This window comes from Salvelinus fontinalis, chromosome 4 (assembly GCF_029448725.1).
Source record: "Salvelinus fontinalis isolate EN_2023a chromosome 4, ASM2944872v1, whole genome shotgun sequence".
Taxonomy (NCBI): Eukaryota; Metazoa; Chordata; class Actinopteri; order Salmoniformes; family Salmonidae; genus Salvelinus; species Salvelinus fontinalis.
Genome location: NC_074668.1, coordinates 32980707 through 33002184, shown reverse-complemented (window position 1 = coordinate 33002184; position 21478 = coordinate 32980707). Strand labels below are relative to the sequence as shown.

At 43.4% G+C, this 21478-nt stretch overlaps 1 protein-coding gene across 4 annotated transcripts in view; it reads left to right on the top strand.

The window, feature by feature from the left end:
• The first annotated feature begins 1354 nt into the window (after window positions 1–1354).
• Window positions 1355–21478, top strand: part of LOC129853570 (vinexin-like) — a 52502-nt gene continuing 32378 nt past the window's right edge. Inside the window, exon 1 of one of the 4 annotated variants that reach the window (XM_055919744.1) lies at window positions 1355–1718. The gene's annotated coding sequence lies outside the window, so the exon portion shown is untranslated. Of the gene's footprint in view, window positions 1719–5823; window positions 5928–7607; window positions 7712–21478 lie in introns of those variants that run through there. The other 3 variants (XM_055919741.1, XM_055919742.1, XM_055919743.1) reach the window with 3 other exon arrangements.

Here is a 21478-nt window from a genome sequence, read left to right as displayed (position 1 = left end):
CTATCCTACCGATCCTCGACTTCGGCGATGTCATTTACAAAATAGCCTCCAACACTCTACTCAACAAACTGGATACAGTCTATCACAGTGCCATCCATTTTGTCACAAAGCCCCATATACCACCCACCACTGCGACCTGTATGCTCTCGCCGTCTGGCCCTCACTACATATTCGTCACCAGACCCACTGGTTCAGGTCATCTTTAAGTCTCTGCTAGGTAAAGCCCCGCCTTATCTCAGCTCACTGGTCACCATAGCAACACTCACCCGTAGCATGCGCTCCAGCAGGTATATGTCACTGGTCATCCCCAAAGCCAGCATCTCCTTTGGCCGCTTTTCCTTCCAGTTCTCTGCTGCCAATGACTGGAAGGAATTGCAAAAATCGCTGGTTGGAGACTTATATCTCCCTCACTAACTTTAAGCATCAGCTATTTGAGCAGCTAACCGATCGCTGCAGCTGTACACAACCCATCTGTAAAAAGCCCATCCAACTATCTACCTCATCCCCAAATTGTTTTATTTACTTTGTTGCTCTTTTGCACACTAGTATTCCCAGTATTTCTACTTTCACATCATCATCTGCACATCTATCACCCTAGTGTTAATTTGCTAAATTGTAATTACTTCGTTACTACGGCCTATTTATTGCCTTACTTCCTTACGCCATTTGCACACACTGTATATAGACTTTTTCTATTGTGTTATTGACCTGGCCTCCACAATCACCTGGCCTCAACCCAATTGAGATGGTTTAGGATGAGTTGGACCGCAGCGTGAAGGAACAGCAGCTGTATAGCACTTTGTGACATCTGCAGATGTAAAAAGGGCTTTATAAATAGATTTGATTGATTGATTATCTGGTTGGCCATAAATCAAGTGCGCATGCGCATCAGGCCGCTTAGAATCTTCCAGAACTTACTTACTAAACTGCCATATAGCACACTCTCTTGCTGTAATAGTAACATGCACATAATGATAAATACAACCAAGCAATGATTAACTGGCAATTCTGTTCTTAGGAGATGGCATGCATTAGTTACACAGGTATTAAGTTATATGTAACAAGATAACTAACACTAGCAAGGTTTCAGTAGCATGCACTAATCATAAACAACCCCCAACAATATAAAGCCCCTTTTAGAATAAACACTTAAAGCTTGGTTGCAAACCAAACTTGTGTCTTTTTCTGTTGATGACTAAAAACTCTTTGAGCTAGAGTGGGCGGAGCCCAAGTCCAAATGTCAATTCAAGCACCCTGATTGGCTGGAAGGAAGGGCCTTTTTTTACAGTTTAGTTTAGCAGATCTGCATATCTTTCTCTCAAATAGACCTCGGACTCTGAATGGAGCACCACACTATTACTGGATTGATCTCAAACACAAGTCTGCATATTTAGGTTGATGTGAAAATGGCCTCCTCTGTTCCTGCTCATGAAAAACAAAAGGGCGGTTCCACTGAGGCTGTGCCTGCATGGGAATTTCTATTATTTCCAGCTGCAGATGGAAACTATTACGGAGTCCCTGATGAGCTGTAGAGTGGAGTGAGGGGTGTTGCACACACACAAAACACACACACACACACACAAGCTGAGTCACTCGCAGAAGATAAAAGACACCCTGTTGGCCAGCAGCAGTGGTTCTCTCCCTCCCTCCTTCTCTTTCTCTCTCCCTCTGTACTATACCAAGAAGACCTCTCTACTCGGCCTGCGCTGCACTGATCTGTAAGTACGACTCTCTCTGTCTGTCTCTGCTGCTCCACGCCAAGACTAAAACACAAACAGTTCATGTCATCAGACTCTCCCGCTCACTCTGGCTCTATCACCTAGAGGGCTGAAGAGATCAGGAGCGTAATGACCGGATTATACACTTGAACTGTGTTAATCTTTAGTTCTCCATGCATGTCAATTACTTTTTGTCTGAACGTTGTTGTGCAACAGTTGAGTTGCAGCCGAATAGTTCTTGTAGGGTTCTAACATTGTCTTAGGAAGGAGCTATCTGTCTTTGGTTGAGCAGATAGGAATCAGACCTCCTCCACGGAAAGACAGCTTTCTGATGTTGTGGCTGTTGTTTTGGGCTGAGAGCTATGCTGAATGTAACCACTTCAGTACTGCACCTCTGGTTATACTGTGCATGTTCATTTGTACATACTGTATACGTTAATATGTTCATTCCTTCAACACATCAGTGTTTTATCATGATACATTTATTACCAAACATAAAGGGAACTGAACCCATCTAAGGGCTTACAAGGACAGAAGTACAGTAGGATCTTCATTTGATCTCTCTTTTGTTGCTGAGAAAAATGTATCAACCCCTACAAAAATGTCTATTAATTTTAATCCACATAATAATTCACACTTCCTGTTGCTGCAGGACTACCTTACTGCTGTAGCAAACTGGCTCAAATGAAGATCCCACATGTGTATTTTAAACCATCCCTGTTGTCTTCGTTTAGCTGGGCTCTTTATACTGGAAGTAGCTAACCTTGATGGGTTAGCTCCAAATGGGTTTCCTCTTTGGGCCAACATCCACGACAAGCATATCTTCATGTGTCCATTCGTCTACTCTGATACTCAGGGTGCATGAGGGCTGTGAGCTCTGGTGCTGAAAGAGAGAGGGTTCTTATCATAGCTTACCTCCCATACCAGAGGAGACAAGCATTCCCCCAGAGGAGAGTCTAATATAGGCAGAGGTACGCATGTGAATGGTTAGCTTCATCATCAGTCTGTATGGCTCATACGGTTGTGGGATGCACCAACCGCTGACCAGAGTGGTGTTTACATGCAAAGCAACAAACAACCCCCATGGTGCTGTTGTGTCCTTCTGAAAGGCATTTTAACAACACTGTCACTGTGTATATCTGGCTGTATGGGTGACGGTGATGACCATGTAGGCCAGGGGTTCCGAGACTTTTTTTCCCAAGGCCCGCCTTTTTATTATTGCTTACTGAGTTAGCCTATGTTAAAAACACCACAAGCTTGATTTTGTTTAATTTGAGGGACCTAGGAAATGTTGTTGTTTTATGGCTAATTTCCTGCAATTCTACATAGTTTAACAAGATTCATTACATCTTTTAATAATAATGGACAAGGAAATTCAAGTTCAGACCCAATTTCTCCAAATAATATTCTGCTACCAAATATGTTTTATTATAATAATTTAAATGAACCTTCAATTTAATTATACATATTCTCTTTTACAGAAAGTGATTAGATCAATTGATAGTGACAGAGTCACACATTATATAAGATTACTTCCCAAGAGTCAAAGCATTTGTTTTACTCCTCGAATTTAGGTCATAGCTCAGCTTCTTAATGATATTTCCAAGTCTATCAGAGCTGTGTCTTTCTCTGGCATTTTACAGCTTGTTTCTAGCCTAAAGCATTGTGGAATTATGCATCGTTTTAGCTCGGTATAAACAATTGCGAATTATTATGATGAGTATTATTATAACATTTTTCTCAAGGAAGGTCCCGCCCCCTAGGTTGGGAACCCCCTGATGTAGGCAAAGGTCACCTAAGAAAGAAAAACAGATGAACTGACAGTTCTTTCACTTTATTGGATGTCTTTCAGTGTTAAGCAATATTTAGTTACATTATACTCTTAGTTATTAAATCTCTCTAAAATCTGAATGCTTGATTGAAACCAAATGGCTTGTTTTATAGGCAGTTTGTTTCCAAATGCATGATGAATGTTCAGATAGTTTAGAGCTTCACTGGGAAATGTTTTCCCCAACCAGTAGAAAAAGTACCCAGCCGTTAGCCATCCTCAAGTTAGGTAGTTGACTGTTATGTAACAGAGCTTTATGTCATGATGTATCCCCTCACTTGGTATGGTCTTTGGTTGTTGCATGGGATTTTAATGACCCATGCAATGGGTATGATTGCTTCATAGAAACATACTGAACATATTGGAACATAGCACAGAGTCAGAACAGGGTTTGAATGTGTTTGAACGTTGCTAGGCGGGATTTACTAGTCTGGCACAGAGCTGAGAGTTGCTAGGGTTGATTCATTAGAATCCCATCACTGTTACAAATACCACACTATGGACTCGGCGGGACAGTGGAAAAAACAGGCTACAGTTCCCATCCCTCCGAATATAATATTTATCACTGGAGGGAGGTACAGACAAAATGACAGTGATGGAAACAGAAATGTGTATGGGAGAGAAGAAGAGAGGGAGGGGGGAGTGTGTTTGTGAGAGAGGTGCTGGGTCCTCGGCCAAAGCAGCAATCACCTCTTGCACCTCATTGAGCCACAGAGTGACAGGGTGTAGGATTGGGTCACAGCGGGGGACTGTGCCTGCCTGACGGCTCTAACTGGGCCCTATAGCCTCTTCCACTACAGCACAAACTATCCAGAAGCGTTCCTTCTTCTAGGGGTGAAAAAACAAATTTTCCTTTGGCAAAAATAATCTCCGGAGCAGCGGTGCAGACTCAGTAAGTGGACACTGCCTGGTATTTGCCTGAGTTTCACTGTCCCAAGCCAGACCGCTGAATTATTAAAAAAGAGCTGACTCCTTCGATTCCAACCTGAAACTGTCCGAGGCATGGGGCTTGCTTACACACACACACACACACACACACACACACACACACACACACACACACACACACACACACACACACACACACACACACACACACACACACACACACACACACACACACACACACACACACACACACACACACACACACACACACAAGTATTTCTAGTTTTTAGCTGGTCTGATTGGTTAAAAGGTTAAAGTGCAATAAAGGTGAGTGTACCTGCAATGTGAAACATGTAAAGGCTAACTCAGTACCTGAGACATATGAGACAGAAACAGTTATGACAGCATGTAAATCTTCAGGTTTTATCCTGTTCCTCTCCATTGGCAAACACTGCAGACAACCTGGAAAACCTAGTTCTAATTTGCCATGTATGGTAGAGAGAACAACTGAGGAATTTGAGAGCATGTGTTTCACTCTGCTTGTACATTAACACTGTGTAGTTCCGTTTACTGTATTCTCTCATGTACTTGTTCTATGGTCTGTGTGCTCCAAGGGCTACATATTATGAAAGGCAATCTGGATATCTGAATACAGAATGTCTGGATTATTCTGTATATCAGCTGTCAGTGGTTGAAGCAAATTCAAATGGATTCACCTCCCCTCACATATAGTTTCTCTCTAGTCATCGTGCCCCTCAGTCTAAGCTGTTGTAGCTGGATATAAATGATCTGGGGAAGGGCAGGGGATGTGAGAAAGACAAGCTCTGTATGTCTATCTGTCTGTCTGTGTCTGAGTGAGTGAGTCAAGTGGTGGGTCCAGTGTCAGTGCGATCCATGGGGGTTGACCCCCTCAAAGACTAATGATGTCAGGGGACCCTCAGAGAACCCTCCTGGACTGAGAGAGTTATTTTTCTCCCCTCCTCTTCACTCCCGTCTCTCTTTAACTGGAAAGAGACCTAGCCTGTATGTGCCCCCAGAAAAGACACAAACAGCAGCACAAAAGAGAGGGAGTCGTGGGAGAGAAAGAGAGAGTGGGTGATAGAGAGAGGGGCAGTGTGGGGTATTGGGGAGGTGGAGGTGATTAACTATTAGCATTCCCCTTTGGTTAACCCTGCACTGTGTGAAATATCACTATGATGAGCACTCTTCATTGAAGAAGCTCCGCGCTGACAAGCCAAGAGGAGGGTGCCTTTTGAACAGGGTCCAGGGGTTGCCATGGCAATGCCTGTCAACCGGGAAGTCCTTCACAGGAGGAGGTAGTCGAAAGAGAGCGAGAGAGAGAGAGCGAGAGAGAGAAAGACGCAGTGAGTGAGTGAGTGAGTGAGTGAGCGAGGTAGTAGAGTGGGACTGCCCACAACATATTGGGCTTACATGCATCACAGAGAAAATAGAACTTTGAGAGGTGTGTTGTTCCCTGGTATTCTTCATCAGAGGTGAGTAGCCTAAACTTTTCCCATGCTGAGGAAGTAGGATGAAATAACTTTAGATACACTTTTCAACATAGCCAGATATTTTACACAGTAACTTACTATGTGATCATGGGGCTGTGGTAGGTTCTGCTTTGCTCTGTTTTTATTGAAGGGTTGAGTAACCTGCCTGTTTGCCTATGTGCTCCTGGCTTATTTGCTTGCTTCACAGGATTAGTGCAGCAGACTTTCCCAGGAATTTTCAGTGTTTTTTTTAAAGAGACGCAAACTGAGAGGATGGCCACACAGCGAGATCCAGTACAGTGTAGTGTACTTGAAGTTGTCTCATTCGGACAGAACAAGGCTATTTTATTCTGCTACCCTCAGTGATGAGGTCTGTGCTGTGAACTGTCCTAGAGAAACAGTCTTAGTTGTGGTTTGTGAATGAGTGGAGGAGAGGGCAGCTCTGATGCACCCCTGCCACATTACAGGAACACAGAGGGTGGGAATGAGAGAAGGGGGCTGTGTTATTATGGTCACTACTCACTGCTCTATCCATGGGTTTGGGTATACTGTACTATAATCATGGGGGCTACCTTATTAACGGTGTGGAAATAGATATCCCTGTCAGGGACAATGCCCTAGGACACTGCACTTAACACAGGGCTCCTTGGCCCTCTGGCTCCAGACATGTTCACCCTTCATCTTGGGGCTTATTGTGGATGTCAGCATGATTTCTATACCCTGTACTGATCCTATTTGAGCTCTCCTGAGATCTGTTGCTCCATCACCACAGCCTATACTCACTCTGCTTTGCATATATACAAAAAGCTACCCATATGGCTGTGTGAGTGTTTTTGTGTGCACTGTGATGGCATATTTGCCTACACTGTGTAAGGTTGTGATTGTTCTTTTGTAGTTGTGTAAGGGCTGAACTACCTTGCATAGCACTGCGTGAGCTCTAATATGAGTACAGTAACCGCCCTGAAATCTCCAATCCCTCTCTAGTCCAGCAGTCATATTATTATTGGCCCCCTCAAAGTGAGGCTGTGTAGGGTCTCTATTGACAAGTAACACGGAAGCCCTGGCTCCCCCAAGCAGCAGGCTGAGGGGAGGGAGCACCATACAAGGAGGCAGATTTGTTTCTTTCTGATAAATGTGTGTATCCCTCAATAAGCGCATGTAATAAACAGGCCGGGTCCAGGTCCTTGTATGGTCTATGGCAATGTGTTCACATGTGCCAAGTTGCAGTCTGGAGACAAGGCAGGAGTGTGTGATTAACCTTTAGAGAACATCTTTATAATAACAACCTGATGATGAGTCAGCCCCCAGGTTTTTGAAAAAGATCAGATTGTTTGTGATTATCTTCTAACATCCTGTTCAAGTAAAAACATACTAATGATCATTTCAGGTTTATTGCTTTCTTACATAATTTATCCCCTGGAATTTACTACATTGTGTGAGATGATGTGATAAGGCATTACCTGCCTCCCACTCATCTGGAGAGTAGTAGTGGAAGGCCAGACATGAGTATGTTGTTTCCCCCCCAAAATGAAGCATCTCCATTAAAGGACAGGGTTGAAGGGATGTTATGCAGCCTGATATTAAGGAAAGGCCAGAAGTTTTTAGGACCTGTATTGCACTACAAACAAAATCACCACCTTAAGCAAACATGTCTGTGTTTTGGTCTGTGTCCTTATTAGTCTAACTCTGAGCAGGACTTCTCATGGCTGGGAACAACATTATGGAGCCAATGATTAACCTGCTCTTTCTGCTCAGCACAGCCCTACACACAGAAACCAGTGGAGGAGGTCAGTCATAGAAATACAATCAATAGAGAGGATGTCACTCGTTTGGCTAGTTGTGTGCACTTTTTTAAGGGTCAAATCGAGTTATCCATAAAGTGACTTTGCACACCAATTCACTATACTGAAGCTATGATACTACCTTGTACTGTACTTTTTGGTAATACACTTCATTATGATGGATTTATGTCACATAACATGTCAAATGTTTGTATCACTGTACCAATTGTTGAGTTCCGCCCATTCTCTTTCAAGCTGAAACATAGTTCCGCCCATTCTCTTTCAAGCTGAAACATATTTCCATGATGTTTGGTATGAGGACAATATAAAGGGAAAGTTTTGCTATTGTTACTTCACCTGGCCTTAGACACTCCCTCTACCCAGGCGGGGCTCTGGCAGGCTGCCTGTTGTGGTGGATACTGTTGGTAGCAGAGGTTCTACAACTCATAAGGTGTCATTTGTGGCTGTCCTGACGACCATACTTCCTGGGATAACAATGCAGTGGAGGAGATTAGAGCTGGACCCAGTCACAGAAAACCTCCTACCACAGACAGGAGGAGGAGAGGTCTGGGTGACAATGCATAGAGAAACATAGAGTGCCAACTCATTTTTCATAAAATCATCCTGATGCAACACTTGACTCAAAAACACAGCTGGTGAGAGAAATCCTGTTGTGAAACACTTTCTTGTAATAAGTTATTTTTAGGGCTTCCAGATTAGAGTTAATATATTAAACCTGATGAGGATAGAGGGCGCTATTTACACATTGGGGGAAAAACGTGCCCAATTTAAACGGCCTCGTACTCTATTCTTGCTCGTACAATATGCATATTATTATTACTATTGGATAGAAAACACTCTCTAGTTTCTAAAACCGTTTGAATTTGGTCTGTGAGTAAAACAGAACTCATTTGGCAGCACACTTTCTGACCAGGAAGTGGAAAGTCTGAAAATGATGCTCTGTTCAAGGGCCTGCCTATAAATGGGCATGACACGTATGAGTATACATGCACGTCATACACCTTCCCCAGGATGTCAAGATGCAGTGAGAGAAGAAATGGAGTGATTATCTTGGTCTGAGATGGAATACGTCCTCTTGGAATGATGTGTCACCCATTTTATGTTTTTAGGAAGGCGCGAAGTTGGTCCTGGATTTGCCATCGGAATAGCTGTCGTTATAGGCGATTACTATCTCCGGCTTTGATTTTATTTGATACATGTGACCATATCATCGTAAAGTATGTTTTTTCAATATAGTTTTATTAGATTTTTGAAATTTATTCGGGACGTTAGGCGTGTTGCGTTGTGTGCCTTTGTTCAGAAAGGAGAGCTTCGAGCCACTTGGCCAGTGTGCTTGCTAAATCAGGAGGGAAAAACGATGTTCTAAATCCAAACAACGACTGTTCTGGACAAAGGACCCCTTGTCCAACATTCTGATGGAAGATCACCAAAAGTAGGACCCATTTTGTGATGCTATTTCATATATCTGTCGAACTGTATACTAGTAGTTATGCGCCCAGATTTTGGGCACTCTCTCGCTATAACGTAAGGTGGATGTCGTAATGAAGATATTTTTAGAATTCTAACACGGTGATTGCATTAAGAACTAGTGTTACTATCATTTACTATATAACATGTATTTTTTTGTAATGTTTATGAATAGCTATTTGGTCAGAATAGGTGAGAGTCTAATAGAAATATCCGTACATTCCGCAGTATATCCGCAGTATAATGGATAACCACTGATTTCAGCTCTAAATATGCACATTTTCGAACAAAACATAAGTGTATGTCTAACCTGATGTTATAGGACTGTCATCTGAGGAAGGTTTATGAAGGTTAGTGAAAATGTATATCTATTGCTGGTTTATTCGCTAACACTAACGTGCCTATTGCTATCGCTAATGTGCCTTGATGAATGAATGCGGTTGTGTGTAGGCTATTGTAGTAAGCTAATATAATGCTATATTGTGTTTCGCTGTAAAACACTTAAACAATCTGAAATATTGGCTGGATTCACAAGATGCTTGTCTCTCATTTGCTGTACACGATGCATTTTTCAGAAATGTTTTATGATGAGTATTTAGGTATTCCACGTTGGTCTCTATAACTACTCTGGCTGCTTCGGTGCTATTTTTGACGGTAGCTGTGATGGTAGCTGCAATGTACAACTGATTTATACCTCAAATATGCACATTTTTCAAACAAAACATAGATTTATTGTGTAACATGTTATAAGACTGTCATCTGATGAAGTTGTTCTTGGTTAGTTTGGTTGGTTCTTGGTTAGTTAGGTTGGCTTTGTGCATGCTACCTGTGCTGTGAAAAATGTCTGTCCTTCTTTGTATTTGGTGGTGAGCTAACATAAATATACGTGCTGTTTTCGCTGTAAAACATTTAAAAAATCGGACATGTTGACTGGATTCACAAGATGTGTATCTTTCATTTGCTGTATTGGACTTGTTAATGTGTGAAAGTTAAATATTTAAAAAATATATTTTTTGAATTTCGCGCTATGCCTTTCAGTGGAATGTGGGAGGAGTTCCGCTAGCGGAGCGCCTCGGCCAGACAGGTTAAAAGTTTCCCTGAAAGTTATCGGCGAAGATGAAAGCTAATATAGTCATGGCTTTGTTGTAAGTTCTATTTTAAATAATTGCTCGGTCATTCAGTAGGGGTAGCGCCTTCGTTGGGCTTGGTCAATAAGGAACTAATTTCACGCAAAGCCGTAGACAGACAGGAGCAACAGCTAATAGGAGGGACTCCGCTCCTTTCTAACGCGCTGTTGCTCCATCTCACCTCACTAGGGTTCTTCCTTATGAGGTCAAAATACTTCTGAATACTCTCTTCAGGATCCGGTACTTCTCCGTTTTGGACTGTTTTGTTCCGGAACCTATTTGGCCGGATCCAGTGACATTATTTAGCAATATACAAATTTGAACGATACAAGTTCATTGGAGTTGCCTCTTGATTAACCCCCCCCCCCCCCCCCCTAAAAAACGTAATATGAAAATGTAGATTTGGTTTGCAACATTGTAACCGCTGTTTGAGACCAATGTGTGGCCGTGGCTATGTTAGAAGTGTGCCTGTATCTCTCACAGAACTAGAATGAGATTCACTTTATATATCTCCCTCCCTCTGCTCTGATAGACATGAGCCTGCAACTCTCATCGCACTTCATCATTTATTTCCTTATACAAGTATAAACGCGCAAAGGGTTCTGGAGGAGCAGCAGCACCACTGATAAATTAAAATACATTTTCTAAAGTTATAGAATCACTGTTGTCTGTTCAGAAATAAATGAAATAATTCAGAATACCTTACTACTCCACGACAAGGCATATTATATAACCACAGACTATCAATAGCTTCTTTAAAACATGCGTCTAGCTGTGGATTGTGTGTAGCCCAATAACAAGGCACAGTTTACAGTTGGGAACGCAAGGCAAATCTGCCAGTGAACAGCATGCAGACAAAACAGGCCTTTGGCAATATTTCAAATACAATCGTGGGAAAAAAAACAGTTTAGAAAGTAAATGGCTCCTGCTGAAAAGAGAAGACTAATCTGTCTGTAGAGGCTGCCAAAATCTTATATCAAATTCCAAATATTGTTTTACAAAGTAAAACAAGAGAGATTGCCTTTTGGCACGAGTGCATCGGCCATCACCCGCGAGTAGTGCATCATCGGGTGAGTCATTGAAACTGGAAAGCATGTTCAGGATTACAATTTCCTCCTCATATTGTAGTTTACAATATGCGTCTCCACACACCTAAGCTTAGGCTAATTATGGATTCAAGACAAGGTAGTTTTTATTGATCTCAGATTCTCAGTTTGTCAGTGTCAAAGTAGCTTGTAATTTCGATCATTTCTGCTGTATTAAAACCTCTTAAGGATTTCCAATTTTCGGCTAAAATGACATACCCAAATCTAACATACCCATATTCTTGGTACCATTTGAAAGGAAACACTTTGAAGTTTGTGGAAATGTGAAAGGAATGTATGAGAATATAACACAATAGATCTGGTAAAAGATAATACAAAGAAAAAAACAACCGTTCTTTTGTAATTTTTTCGTACCATCATCTTTGGAATGCAAGAGAAAGGCCATAATGTATTATTCCAGCCCAGGTGCAATTTAGATTTTGGCCACTAGATGGCAGCAGTGTATGTGCACGGTTTTAGACTGATCTAATGAACCATTGCATTTCTGTTCAAAATGTTGTGTCAAGACTGCCCAAATGTGCCTAATTTGTTTATTAATAACTTTTCATGTTCAAAATTGTGCACTCTCCTCAAACAATAGCAGGGTATTCTTTCACTGTAATAGCTACTGTAAATTGGACAGTGCAGTTAGATTAACATGCCAGCAGCATACCACCCTGCATACCACTGCTGGCTTGCTTCTGAAGCTAAGCAGGGTTGGTCCTGGTCAGTCCCTGGATGGGAGACCAGATGCTGCTGGAAGTGGTGTTGGAGGGCCAGTAGGAGGCACTCTTTCCTCTGGTCTAAAAAAAAAATATCCCAATGCCCCAGGGCAGTGATTGGGGACACTGCCCTTTGTAGGGTGCCGTCTTTCGGATGGGACGTTAAACGGGTGTCCTGACTCTCTGAGGTCATTAAAGATCCCATGGCACTTATCGTAAGAGTAGGGGTGTTAACCCCGGTGTCCTGGCTAAATTCCCAATCTGGCCCTCAAACCATCATGGTCACCTAATAATCCCCAGTTTACAATTGGCTCATTCATCCCCCTCCTCTCCCCTGTAACTATTCCCCAGGTCGTTGCTGCAAATGAGAACGTGTTCTCAGTCAACTTACCTGGTAAAATAACGGTAAAATAAATAAATAAAATAACAAGAATTGAAGCTTTCTGCCAATATCAGATATGTCTATGTCCTGGGAAGTTTTCTTGTTACTTACAACCTCATGCTAATCGCCTATCTTAGCTCCAAAAAGTTTTTAAAAAGATCCTCCCAAAGTCTCCAGTCATGTAAAATTCTGTACAATTGCATGAAATGCGTTTAGAAAAGGCCACGTTTCCCAGACCCTTGGCTACTAAAAATGTTCCCCATGTGTGCAACTTCCATAAGTGCCTCTACTCCACTGCTTTATGCCACTACGCAAATGTGATTATATGCATGCAATGCTATATTTTAAATGTTTAATTTTCTTTGTGCATTCCGGTACCTCAGAGCTCCTCAGGTCAGCCCCTCTCGTACTCACTTTTTGTTCCGGCACCTCCCAATGTACAAATTAAGCACTGAGGAGCAGTTGCCACAAAGCACTGTACCCGTTCCGTGCACAAACACTGCCTTTTCAATAAAAAAATACCACTGTTGCACACAAGATTTTTGCCAAGGGCACAGAACACGAGTATAACCAAAAGGTGAATCCCTATAATGCCACCAGAGGGGTGCTACAGTCCGTAGCGATTTGGCCACAAGTGTGGAGAACTGGTGCAAATATGCAGTCTTGCCCATGGTTACCAAGGTTTAAGATTGATAAAAACAGGTGGTCTCCTGTCAGAGTGGTGTTGTCAGTAGCGACCGCGACTCGGCTCAAATACTAGAGCAGGAAATCTCCTCTCTTTTCACCTAAAGGGCTATCAGAGCAATACCAGCAGAAGAAAGCCAACTAGGCTTCTACACTCGTTACATTTTGGTTCACAAAAGGACCTACGGGTCCCTAGCAGCTATTTTAAAAAGTTCACGTTCCGTATGCACAACGTGCTGTCTTGCTCCATTCGTCAAGGCGAAGGGTTCACTACAGTTGATCTGCAGGATGCCTATTTTACAATCAACATTTTGCCAGCACACAGGAGATTTCTTAGGTTCGCCTTTCAGGGCCAGCCCTATGAGTATCAGCCTTTCACTAGCCCCACTGACTTTCAGCAAATGTGTGGACGTGGAACTGACCCCTCTGAGGTCCAGGGGGCTCAGAATCTCTACCTACATAGACGGTTACCTGCTCTGTGCCCAGACAAAGCAGCAAGCAGTGAGAAATACAGCTATCCTTGCAACCCTCCTCACAGAGCTAGATTTCAGGATCAATCAGATAAAGAGCTGTTTGGTGCCCACACAGCACATAGAATATCTGGGCTGTTTGGTGCCTACACAGATCATAGAATATCTGGGGGGCAGAATAAATTATATTTTGTTCCAGGCCACCCTATTGGAAAGGCGAGTCACTGCGTTTTGCCAGTGCATCTCCATGTTCAGACTTTGGCATACGGTCACGCTCAAAAACGTGTCTCCGTTTATTGGGTTTGATAGCCTCCACCATATCAATAGTCCCGCTGTAGTGGCTGATAATAAGAGACATTCCGCCATGGGTCCTGTTTGTACGTCTGCGTTGCCTTCGTCACCTCCATCACCAGATAAAAGCATCCCTACCATGAGTTTCGGCTCTCCGCCACTGGAGGGATCCCTTGATCTTAGTCAAAGGCACTCCCCTAGGGGTAGTGTCTGCAAGGAAAGGGTGTGACGACAGACGCCTCTGTCACAGGGCAGAGCAGTGAATGGATTGTGGCCTCCACAACTCCGTGTTACTCACATAAATTACCTTGAGTTGCTTACAGTGCTTCTGTATATTGGAAGCTTCAGCCCTTTGTAGTGGCCCAAATATGGGAGAAATACTGTAAGGACGGTCGTCCCTAGATCTCTTCGCATCGCGTAGAAATGCGCACTACCAGTTGTTATTTTCAATGGAAAATGACAATGTGCCACTAGGGGTGGATGTGCTAGCGTACCCATGGCCAAGGGGACAGCTTTACATGTTTCCCCCTCTGAGTCTGTACCTCCCCACTCTAGCCAGAGTTAGGGAACAGAGGTTGTCTTATCCCGGTAGCCCCCAGGCCAGGACGGCTGTGGTTAGCAGAAATTATTTTACACAGGGAGATTTTCCATCCTCATCTAGACACCCTGGCACTCGGGCCTGTCCCATGAGAGGATGAATCTTAATGCGACAGGCCTACTGCTTAGGGTCGTTGAAATTAATCAAAGCACTTGGGCCCTTTCTACGCGCTCACTGTATGATATTAAGTTGTGTGTGTTTGAGAGATGGTGCGAGCAGGAACGGGCCATTCCCTTTCAGTGTTCTGTTTCAGAGGTACTTTGCTTACTGGAGGGGCTTCTGGACAGGGAGAAGGCTTACTCCACTGTTAAAGTCTCTGGCCTCCATCTCTGCCTGCCATATACTGTAGACTTCAACAATGACACAGTGGGAAAACATCCCCTTATCTGTTGTTTTATGAAGGGTGCACGTTACTTACGCCCGTTGTCCAAACAGCTAGTCCCAACTTGGGACCTATCTGTTGTACTTGAGGCTATGTCCCAGTCGTTGTTTGAGCCACTGGAAAGTGCAGATATGAGACTTCTCTCATTCAAAACTGTCTTACTTTTAGCCATTAAATCCGTAAAGCGAGCGGTAGAGCTGCACACACTGTCAGTTCACCCCTCTTGCCTGTTTTACCACGGGGATATCCAAGGTTAACTAGAAACCTAACCCCTCTTTTGTGCCTAATGTTAGTAGAGCTTATCATTGCCTTTATTTGGAGCTATCAGCTTTTCACCCTGCGCCCTTTTCCTCTCTGTCCAGCAGTGGAGGCTCGTGGGAGGAGCTATAGGAGGATGAGCTCATTGTAATGGCTGGAATGGAATAAAGGAACGGAGTCAAACATGTGGTTTCCATATGTTTGATGTGTTTGATATCGTTTAAGTTACTACATTGTAACCATTACAATGAGCCCGTCCTCCTATAGCTCCTCCCACCAGCCTCCACTGCTGTCCAGTAAAGGCTTTACGACAAGAGCCCTGAGAAAAGCGAGCTCTTTAACTCTTGGGCACTCTCCCACGCAGGAAGGCCCATTTCTCACCAGCGTTCATCACATTGGACACAGTGACTGAGTTCATCAGGAATTGTATAGGGGATGTTGTTCCCACTGTGACTATTAAAACCTACCCAAACCAAAAACCTTGGATAGATGGCAGCATTCGCGCAAAACTGAAAGCACGGACCACCGCAATTAACCACGGCATGGGAATATGGTTGAATACCAACAGTGTAGTGATTCCCTCCGTAAGGCAATCAAACAGGCAGACTGTCAGGACAGAGACAAAGTGGAGTCACAATTCAACGGCTCAGACACGAGTGGACACTGACGTCTTGCTCCGGACAAGCTAAACACCATCCTCGCCCACTTTGAGGATAACACAGTGCCACAGACACCCCTGCTCCCAAGGACTGTGGGCTCTCCTTCTCCGTGATAGTTCCAAAGTAAGATATTTAAGCGTGTTAACTCTCGCAAGGTGGCCGGCCCAGACGGCATCCCTAGCCGTGTCCCCTGAGCATGCGCAGACCAGCTGGCTGGAGTGTTTACAGACAAATTCAATCTCTCCTTATCCCAGTCTGCTATCCCCACTTGCTTCAAGATGTCCATCATTGTTCCTGTACCCAAGAAAGCAAAGGTAACTTAACTAAATGACTATCACCCCGTAGCACTCACTTCTGTCATCATGAAGTGCTTTGAGAGACTAGTTAAGGATCATATCACCTCCATCTTACCTGACACCCTAGACCTACTTCAATTTGCTTACCGCCCCAATAGATCCACAGACGATGCAATCGCCATCGCACTGCACGCTGCCCTATCCCATCGGGACAAGAGGAATACCTATGTGCGAATGCTGTTCATTGACTATAGCTCAGCCTTCAACACCATAATACCCTCTAATCTCATCATTAAGCTCTGGGCCCTGGGTCTGAACCCCACCCTGTGCAACTGGGTCCTGGACTTCCTGACGGGCCGCCCCCCAGGTGGTGAAGGTAGGAAACAACACCTCCACTACTATCACCGCCTGGTACGGCAACTGCACTGGCCGCAAACGCTGGGCTCTCCAGAGGGTGGTGAGGTCTGCACATTGCCTGCCCTTCAGCACACCTACAGTACCCGATGTCACAGGAAGGCCAAAAAGATCATCAAGGACATCAACCTCCCGAGCCACAGCCTGTTCACCCCTCTATCATCCAGAAGGTGAGGTCAGTACAGGTGCATCAAAGCTGGGACCGAGAGACTGAAAAACAGCTTCTATCTCAAGGCCATCAGATTGTTAAACAGCCATCGCTGCTACAACCCGGTTACTCAACCCTGCACCTTAGAGGCTGTTGCCCCATGTACATAGACATGGAATCACTGGTCACTTTAAAAAGGAAACACTATTCACTTTAATAATGTTTGCATACTGTTTCTCATTTCATACGTATATATTGCATTCTACTGTATTTTAGTCAATGCCACTCCGACATTGCTCGTCGTAATATTTATATATTTCTTAATTCCAATACAATTTGACTTGATAGCGGATGCTATTATAAATGATTATAAAAGCAAGGGTGTATCATCCCTAAGGGCTCATTCCACCAGAGGTATGGGTGCGTCATGGGCACTGTTCAAAGGCATCTCCTTGCAAGACATCAGCAATTTAGCATGTTGGGGCACCGTCCATACCTTCATGAGGTTCTACCGACTGGACGGCACTGCACCCTCTTTGGCACGTACATTGCTTAGTTTTGGTGCCTCTGAGGGTTGATTAGCTGGTTTTGGAGAGTATACCAATGCTACTTGAGTTTTCCATATCCCATACTGAGTGACCAAATTATTATTTGAAATGATTTACCTAATGTAATCCTAGTTCTATGATTTATATGTGTGAGGTCTGTCTACGACACACGTTGTATGATAGGAGTTCTTTATTGACCACAACCATTGAAGGCTTAACCCATAGTAAGTGACCTCACTCATATTGTCATAGAACCGGGGTTACGTACAGCAACCTTACGTTATTGGGTCGGTCCCTTGATCTTCGCCGACTACACACATCTATTGATGTGACCTATGGACTGTATTTGCGCATCTCCTTTCTATTCAGTTACGCGGTTGCTATTCTGGGCCGTGAGGGAAAAGTCCCATAGATTTCCTGGGAGTCAGCAGCAGGGTGTGGTGAAGTTCAGTGACCCCATGCTGACTAACACTATTCTGACTCACTACATAATCATCCACTGTCCCTGTAACTAACACCAGCTCTGTCTTCCTCTCTCTCTCTCTGCAAAGTAGTGTGTTGTCTCGACACAATCTAATTAGTCTACGTGTCTCTACTGATCTCTGTATCTAACGATCGTCGATCGTCTCCTTCCAAAATCAGGGGCATTATTATGGAGTTGTTCTTCCCTTTGGTGCTATAGCAGCCTCCACTTTTCTGTGAAGGCTTTCCACTAGATGTTGGAACATTGCTGCGGGGACTTGCTTCCATTCAGTCACAAGAGCATTAGTGAGGTCAATTTTATTGGTCAAATACATATGGTTAGCAGATGTTATTGCGAGTCTAGCGAAATGGTCGGGCACTGATGTTGGGTGATTAGGCCTAGCACGCAGTCAGTGTTCTAATTCATCCCAAAGGTGTTCGATGGGCTTGAAGTCAGGGCTCTGTGCAGGCCAGTCAAATTCTTCCACACCGATCTCGACAAACCACTTCTGTATGGACCTCGCTTTGTGCATGGGGGCATTGTCATGCTAAAACAGGAAAGGGCCTTCCCCCAAACTTTTTCCACAAAGTTGGAAGCACAGAATCGTCTAGAATGTAATTGTATGTTGTAGTGTTAAGATTTCCCATCACCGGAACTATATCAAATCAAATGTTTTTTTGTCAAATGTGCCGAATACAATAAGTGTAGACCTTACTGTGAATGCAGTTCAAGAAATAGAGTTACTTACTAAATAAGTAATATTTACAAAATAAACTTAAGTAAACAAATATACATCAAAAAGTAACACAAGAAAACTACATAACAATAACGAAATGGAGTCTTTAACAATTTTTTGGGCCTTCCTCTGACACTGCCTAGTATATAGGTTCTGGATGTCAGGAAGCTTGGCCCCAGTGATGTACTGGACCGTACGCGCCATCCTCTGTAGCGCCTTACGGTCAGAGGCCGAGCAGTTTCCATACCAGTCGGTGATGAAACAGGTCAGGATGCTCTCGATGGTGCAGCTGTATAACCTTTTGAGGATCTGGGGACCCATGCCAAATCTTTTCAGTCTCCTGAGGGGGAATAGACGTTGTCGTGCCCTCTTCACAACTGTCTTGGTGTGTTTGGACCATGATAGTTTGTTGGTGATGTGGACACCAAGGAACTTGAAACTCTCTACCCGCTCCACTTCAGCCCGTCGATGTTAATGGAGGCCCGTTCGGCCCTCTTTTTCCTATAATCCACGATTAGCTCCTGTGTCTTGCTCACATTGAGGGAGAGGTTGTTGTCCTGGCACCACACTGCCAGGTCTCTAACCTCCTCCCTATAAGCTGTCTCATCATTGTCGGTGATCAGGTCTACTACTGTTGTTTCGTCAGCAAACTTAATGATGGCGTTGGAGTCATGCTTGGCCATGCAGCGAGTGTGATAACACAGTCCTCCGGAACAGCTGGTGCTCTCATGCATGCTTCAGTGTTGCTTGCCTCGAAGCGAGCATAAAGGGTATTTAGTTCGTCTGGTAGGCTCACGTCACTGGGCAGCTCTCAGCTGGGTTTCCCTTTATAGTCCATAATATTTTTCAGGCCCTGCCACATCAGATGAGCGTCAGAGCTCATCTGACGCTCATCTAGTAGTAGGATTCAATCTTAGTCCTGTATTGACGCTTTGCCTGTTTGATGGTTTGTCTGAGGGCATAGCGGGATTTCTTATAAGCGTCCGGATTAGTGTCCCGCTCCTTGAAAGCGGCAGCGCTAGCCTTTAGCTCGGTGCGGATGTAGGGAAAAATATATTGCATTTGTGACAAATGTCCAAGGTTGAATAGAGCACTCCAAACTATATGTGACTTAATCATGGTATCCTTAGTACAAGAAATATCTCGGAAGTCAAGTTCACGGACCTTTTCTCGTTTGGGAAAAAGTCTGTCCTCTGTCCTCTCCCCTCCTCGATAGCCTCCTTTTGGCGTGGAAGCTTAAGTGTATCCTACCTCTTCAAAGAAGAGTTTTGAAATTTGCCACAGCCCCTTTGAATCAGCTTGTTTTTTCCGAAAACATTTTAAAATTATATGTTACTTATTCTGTTATCTATAACATTTCTTGCACTAGCTACATTTGTTTTTATCACTTTATACATTTATTTTGGGATTCCACCCTGTAAACACAATTTGCCTGATGATGCGCGATTGGAGAAGGAGAGTCTTTTTTTATACAATCCCATTTTTGTCCAATTTCCCTCTCCTCACCGCCTCTCCTTGATTACCATTGACCTTTTTCAAAAAGAGGCCAGAAAGGACTGAGGAGAGAGGATGCAGGAGTTGAGTAAATGCAATTGCAAAAAGGCCTTGACATTCCTCTCTCATCTCCTCTCTTGTCCAGGCCTTCTACTTAATCCAGCCCTGATCTAGGATTTTCAACCCTATATATGGTTAAAACCAGACATTAGGAGCATTGCAGATATGTATTACTCATATACTGCATATTGCATTTAGATGAGTAAAATTGTGTCTGTTTTTATTTAATTATTCTATAGTTTACTGTTGGAGGAATCCCATCCATGGTGTTTGCACGTTTGTAATCAGATAAGAATGTGTGGGGTGTTCAAAGTAAACATATTCCAGCAAGCAGCAAGGTTCTGGAGCAGGATTTTTCACCAGATATCACAGCTGATTTTGCCTTATTAGGCTGGATTGTGTTTGGCACTCTAGGAGTGGGAATGTGTTCAGCCAGCTCTGGCTGATTTCTGAGTATTTAGTCCTCCATCCTCCATTAGGGAATGAGAACGGTGGAGGCCAAATGCACAGACACAGAGAAAAGCATAGGCTGGAGATACTTTTAGCTACGGTTTTTATTTTAAATGTTAATGTTGCTTTGCCAAAGATACTAAAAAGACCTAGGCTGGAATTCTATGGAAGTGATATTGTTACTGCCGCAATTGGAAGTGCATTTGAATGTTAAAGACATGCCACACTGGATTCAGACAGCAGTTAAATGTCTAGTTTTGATTTACAACTAATGTGAATTCCAACTAATGTGATTTCATCGGGAAAAGAAGTTGGGTGAACAAAAGACGGAATGCCCTTAAATGTAAGACTTTTTGCTAATCCAATCAGTTTTCCACAGTGATACAATGTCATCACAGATTTTTTTGGTTGAGATTAGGTGGAAACAATGTTGATTCAACCAGTTTTTGCCCAGTCGGGCTCTGGTATTTTGGCGACTAAGAAAGTATTTTTTAAACATTCTGCTTTGTGCTGGATGTTTCAATGTGTAGTTTATATATTTTTTTATTTTTTATTTCACCTTTATTTAACTAGGTAGGCTAGTTGAGAACAAGTTCTCATTTACAACTGCGTCCTGGCCAAGATAAAGCAAAGCAGTTCGACACATACAACAACACAGTTACACATGGAATAAACAAACATAAAGTCAATAATACAGTAGAAAAAGTCTATATACAGTGTGTGCAAATGAGGTAAGATAAGGGAGGTAAGGCAATAAAATAGGCCATAGTGGCGAGGTAATTACGATATAGCAATGAAACACTGGAGTGATAGATGTGCAGAAGGTGAATGTGCAAGGAGAGATACTGGGGTGCAAAGGAGCAAAATAAATAAATAAATACAGTATGGGGATGAGCTAGTTGGATGGGCTATTTACAGATGGGCTATGTACAGGTGCAGTGATCTGTGAGCTGCTCTGACAGCTGGTGCTTGAAGTTAGTGAGGGAGATATGAGTCTCCAGCTTCAGTGATTTTTGCA